Source organism: Epinephelus moara, chromosome 11 (assembly GCF_006386435.1).
Source record: "Epinephelus moara isolate mb chromosome 11, YSFRI_EMoa_1.0, whole genome shotgun sequence".
Taxonomy (NCBI): Eukaryota; Metazoa; Chordata; class Actinopteri; order Perciformes; family Serranidae; genus Epinephelus; species Epinephelus moara.
The window spans coordinates 10,688,541-10,694,351 of record NC_065516.1 but is presented as its reverse complement, the minus strand read 5'-3'; the positions used below and the strand labels follow the sequence as shown (position 1 = coordinate 10,694,351).

General features: G+C 39.3%; 2 long non-coding RNA genes across 2 annotated transcripts; one reads left to right on the top strand and one right to left on the bottom strand.

Moving 5' to 3' along the window:
- Positions 1-477: 477 nt before the first annotated feature.
- Positions 478-3,586, top strand: LOC126397495 (uncharacterized). The gene is made up of 3 exons (XR_007570666.1): positions 478-602; positions 1,133-1,235; positions 3,229-3,586. It is a non-coding gene; the product is annotated as an uncharacterized LOC126397495 (long non-coding RNA).
- Positions 3,585-4,961, bottom strand: LOC126397494 (uncharacterized). Its single transcript, XR_007570665.1, has 2 exons — positions 4,742-4,961; positions 3,585-4,158 (listed from the first exon to the last, which is right to left on the bottom strand). It is a non-coding gene; the product is annotated as an uncharacterized LOC126397494 (long non-coding RNA).
- Between the last annotated feature and the right edge of the window lie 850 nt (positions 4,962-5,811).

The window sequence follows — 5,811 nt, the reverse complement described above, 5'->3', positions numbered from 1 at the left end:
TAAAAGACACAAACACTGACTAACTCCTGACCCCCTCCCTCCACAGTCTTCGTGGCTCTATAACAATGGGCATGTCTACATGCGTGCTAATATTCCACTATGATTCAGAGTCTGAAAATTTTCTGAAATGGATGTGGGCTATTTAAACAGCATATTATAGATTTTCTGAATTAGGCCTTTTTCCAATGTTGTATTTTCCAATTATGATGTGGAATATGCCAGTATTATGTGGGTTTAATAGCATTATTTGGGTGTGTATACATTGCATTTGGAATATGCATCTGCAGTTTGCAGCACACGGTCTCTTGTCTGTTTACTACGGTGGCCGAGACCCGCCATATGCAAATAAAAGTAACACTGTAAACAAAAATAGATGCCACTGCAAATAAAAAGAAAAGCTTCTGCAAATAAAAGAAAAATGTTGCAAATAAAAGAAAAGCGATGCAAATAAAAAAAGCCACAACGGAAGTGGATTACCGGGGACTGTTTTTGCCGATGCACCGGTGTTTTGTGAGAGGAGAAGAAGAAGACGAAGAAGAAGACGAAGAAATAGAGAACGGAGAAACAAGAACAGGAATACAAACTGGAAAACGAACAAGAAAGTAAGTGAAAATGTTAGTGTTTAATGTCGCTACGTGTACTTTTTAATGTGTTATTTGGTGAGGTCATGTAGCCCCAGGTTTGAAGTTGAACTGGACGATGCCGGTGTATTGTTAGCTTCGGCTAACACGGAGAAACCCAATGTGTGGTGCGGAAAGACCTCGAACGAGAGGAGAATCAAGTTCGGTAACTTTACTAGAATATGCAGAAAAACACAGTTACATGTCCACCGCACGCTGTCACTCCAGAGCAGTGTCTACCCCAGACAAACACAACTAACAACAGGTACTGAGAGCCCGGAATGAAAACACATCTGAGTGGAAACAACTGAGTTCCGGCAGCTTAATGCGGTCGTTGTTGTTGTTTTTAATCATTAATCATCAAGCTAACAATAATCTAAGGCGTGGGTAACAATAGTTATTTTGATGAATGTGAGGTTGAAGCTGTGTGGGGTGGCCAGGGACTTTTGAGAAAGTACCATAATGTCAGATTGAATCCTAAACTTAACTGTCTTTGCTATGTCATTTACCAGGTCATGTTTTGTCCATTCTGTGGGGTGAACCTTCCATCCGTCCTGGTATATTGTGGCTCATGCTGTAGAAATGTCAGGTTCCTAAGGAGTCTTCAAGATGAAGGTAAATTTTTTTTCTGACAGTTAATGGGGTTCTTAAACACGATTGATTGCTATTTTTTTCAGAGAATACACTGTCTGTTAGTCACTTCATACGGTGAAATCCATAACAGGCATGTGGAATACAATGAATTTGAAGACATGAAAAGTTAAGAATGCATCTTAGTCTAGTAGGCTACTGATCCCTGTAAAAAAAAATCGCTCTTAATCAAGTAACTTATTCCCTTAGTGACAATAATACTTGTGTGAAAGTAATCAGTCCTATGCAACAGTTTTGAATGTTTTGCACTGTGCTACTTTAATATAAAGACATTTTCAATTAATTAATTTTAACGAGTGCATTGAATAGCTTGATTCCTCAATAACTCTAATCACTAACTACCATGTCACCCACACATGATAATCTAAACAATCTTATTTATTCACCTCTCTGTAAAAATTGAAAAAGTTAATTATGCAGTTCATCATTTAGCCTCTAATATAGTGTCCTCCTTTCTACCCCTCAGGTCCTGGAGCTACTTCAGTGGATGAACTTATCCAAAAATATTTCACAGAGGGCCATAGTTATGAAATAATAGTTGACTTACTGAAAACCAAACACAACATATCAGTCAGTCTTCGCAATCTAGAAAGAAGACTAAAAGATGCAGGCCTGACCAGAAGGATCAATTACACTCCAATTGCTACTGTGCAGGCAGCTATTTCTGAGGAGCTAAAGGGATCAGGCCAGCTTTTAGGGTATAGAGCAATGTGGCAGATTCTGAAACAGAAACACTCTCTTGTCGTCAGACGAGACGATGTGATGCGCCTAATGGCAGAGCTGGATCCATGTGGAACAGAGAATCGCTGCAAACGTAGATTTGTTCGAAGGGCATATCATTCAATGGGACCAAACGAAACCTGGCACGTCGATGGGTATGATAAATTAAAACCTTTTGGAATTGCCATAAGTGGCTGCATTGATGGCTTCTCCAGAAAAATTATGTGGTTGAATTGTGGAAAGACCAACAACGACCCTTCAGTAATTGCTCAAAACTACATCAACTGTGTAGCTGAGCATGGAGTTTTTCCAAAGCGGCTCCGCACAGATTGCGGCACTGAAAATGGAATAATGGCCGCCCTTCACTGTACCTTGAGATCAGAGCATACAGACGAGTTTGCAGGAGCTAAAAGCCACATGTATGGCACTTCAACATCCAACCAGAGGATTGAAAGCTGGTGGTCCTACTTCCGGAAACAAAGGTTTTTGTTGCTTTTAATTCATTTATGTTTTACTTAACCCTGGATTATTGTATTTTCTGTATGCATTTATATTATTTCTCAAATCCTATGTATATTGCTGTGCTTTTTAAAGGAAATGGTATATTGTAGTGAAATCTCCAAAAGGCATGAGTCAGAAGTAAATGGACTTGTAGATTAATCTACACCTCTTGAAGAATGATGACCTGGATGAATAAAATTTGTTTTCTATCTAGGAGCCAATTTTGGATGGATCTGTTCAGTGACTTGAGGGAGAGGCATCTCTTCAATGGCAGCCCTGCACACACAAAGTTGGTACGATACTGCTTCCTGGGAGTCCTGCAGAAAGAGCTGGATGAATACAAGCTGTACTGGAATACTCACACCATTCGTCCTGTTCACCAATCCCGGTGCCCATCTGGTAAACCAGAGGCAATGTATCACGTACCTGAAAGGTGAGTATTAATTAAAGAGTTTTCCTTATAGTATTTTGGATTAAGTTATATAATTTACTAATAATAACGACAACGAAAATTAAAATTCACAATAAAGTCTTCCCTCACGTGTAGTGCTTTCTCTAATATTTGACACTTAGTAAAACCTAAGATCATTGCTTGTCTTTGGGTCTCTGGGTCTCTCCTTGTCCTGTAAGAAACTCTGGGGTTAATTGAAATGACCATGAAAGTAAAACTTAACAGGAAAGCTAAACTTTCTTGATGTGTTGCTCAGTGTGAACACTTTTCTGTACTTGCTCCTAGATTTGATGGGAGCAATTGTGGTTTCCCAGCATCTGCCCAAACCCTGAACCACATTACCAGCATCATGCCAGTGCCAGCAACTCCTGGTGAGGATGAGCATGAAACTCTCTTTGGAGAACTACAACGACAGAGTGGTCTAACAGCTCCTTTGCAGTGGGAATCAGCTGTAGAGAACTACATCACCCTGAAAAACATGGCTGGTCTGTAAAACTTTAAGGGACATATTTGTGTTGTGACAACACCGAAACAAACTTTTTTATGTGTAGTATTTGCTGCATGTTATTTCCCTCTCTCTCCTGTCATTTCCTGTCTCAAATAAAGTTGTCTATGCCTGACAAAAAATCTTTGAAAAAAAGAACAGTCTGTAGTTTGGTATTTTTTATTATAGAAACAAGCTGAAGCTGCAAGCCCATTCCTGTTATCAATTAATAATACAATAAAAATGTGTGGTGTTGACAACAGACCACGTATTTGCAATACAAAACAAAATATTTAAAAAAAAAATGTTGCTGTGCAACTTATGTTTGAATGTGCAACAGAATGTATAACATAACAAATGTGCTATGAAATATATAACAAATATCACAAATCTGCCATGAAAATAGACAGAAACTCTCACAAACATCTCTCTTCCTCACTACATTAAAACTACACTAGTGAGTGAGACTGTGTGTGGCAACATTAACTTTTACCACAGGTTAATTGTCTAAAAGCACCCAAAGCCGGGGGAATTCTTGATGCCAAAGTCCATGTTGGCTTTGAAGGCACTATAAGTGTCCAAAAGAGGAAGCTTTAAAATGTTGGCACAGGTATTCGCCATTGGGAATGTTGACGTTGTAGAACACAGGAATTGAAGGCGTGGCAGAGGACTCATACCAGCAGGAGGCACACATGGCACACCTGAAGCGAACATCAAAAAGGACAATACATCTGCAACAAAAAAAAAAATCAAGTATCATTAGGTTGCTTTGGACTTCAATTGCATGAACATTTTAGCCGTCAGTTGTTTTCGTTCCGTACCTCAATCTGACATTATGGTACTTTCTCAAAAGTCCCTGGCCACCCCACACAGCTTCAACCTCACATTCATCAAAATAACTATTGTTACCCACGCCTTAGATTATTGTTAGCTTGATGATTAATGATTAAAAACAACAACAACGACCGCATTAAGCTGCCGGAACTCAGTTGTTTCCACTCAGATGTGTTTTCATTCCGGGCTCTCAGTACCTGTTGTTAGTTGTGTTTGTCTGGGGTAGACACTGCTCTGGAGTGACAGCGTGCGGTGGACATGTAACTGTGTTTTTCTGCATATTCTAGTAAAGTTACCGAACTTGATTCTCCTCTCGTTCGAGGTCTTTCCGCACCACACATTGGGTTTCTCCGTGTTAGCCGAAGCTAACAATACACCGGCATCGTCCAGTTCAACTTCAAACCTGGGGCTACATGACCTCACCAAATAACACATTAAAAAGTACACGTAGCGACATTAAACACTAACATTTTCACTTACTTTCTTGTTCGTTTTCCAGTTTGTATTCCTGTTCTTGTTTCTCCGTTCTCTATTTCTTCGTCTTCTTCTTCGTCTTCTTCTTCTCCTCTCACAAAACACCGGTGCATCGGCAAAAACAGTCCCCGGTAATCCACTTCCGTTGTGGCTTTTTTTATTTGCATCGCTTATGTTTTTTATTTGCTGCGGTGTTTCTTTTATTTGCATCGCTTATTTTTTTTATTTGCTGCGATGTTTCTTTTATTTGCAACGTTTTTCTTTTATTTGCAACGCTTTTCTTTTATTTGCAGAAGCTTTTCTTTTTATTTGCAGAAGCTTTTCTTTTTATTTGCAGTGGCATCTATTTTTGTTTACAGTGTTACTTTTATTTGCATATGGCGGGTCTCGGCCACCGTAGCTTACAGTTTTACACAAACCACCTCGCCAACAGTTTGCATGGTTGGCGTAGAGATGCATGCCCAAAAGAAAAGCTGACATTTCTGGTCTGAAGGAGAAACACTCCTACTTTTAAACTTTAAAGACTTGGATATCAACACGTTTTTGAATATGTGCAAATATTGCAACCTTTTCAAGAAGGTGGTTGAAGGAATTTAAAGAGGGAGGCCGAGCTGCCACGTTCCAACATGTCTGCCACTGTCAAATTCTGTTTTGATTAGAAGAACCAGACTGACAAGCGTGATGTGGACGTGATAAACAGCATGTTAGAGCATGTTAATCAGAATATGCACGGCTGCATGTAAACAGCAGTATTAGTGGAATATTTACTTTCATTAGCCATGGGAAGGGCAAACCTGCAATATTTTGTGCATGTAAACTTACTCAGTGTTACACTATTTCCTCATTTGCTTTGATTGACAAGATCCATAATTTCCACAGCCATTAGAGGGCTGTATGACTTGAATGTAACCCACTGTTAATGGAATGCAATCACATTTTGCAGATACCTTTACTCTCAACTGTTCCTCAAAATGTTGATTAAGAAAGAATCTTGGAGGCACTATATTCATGACAAAATGTATTTGCTAATTCAAATGAGTTGCACGAGCATACTTTTAAGGAGAAAATGTCTCTTG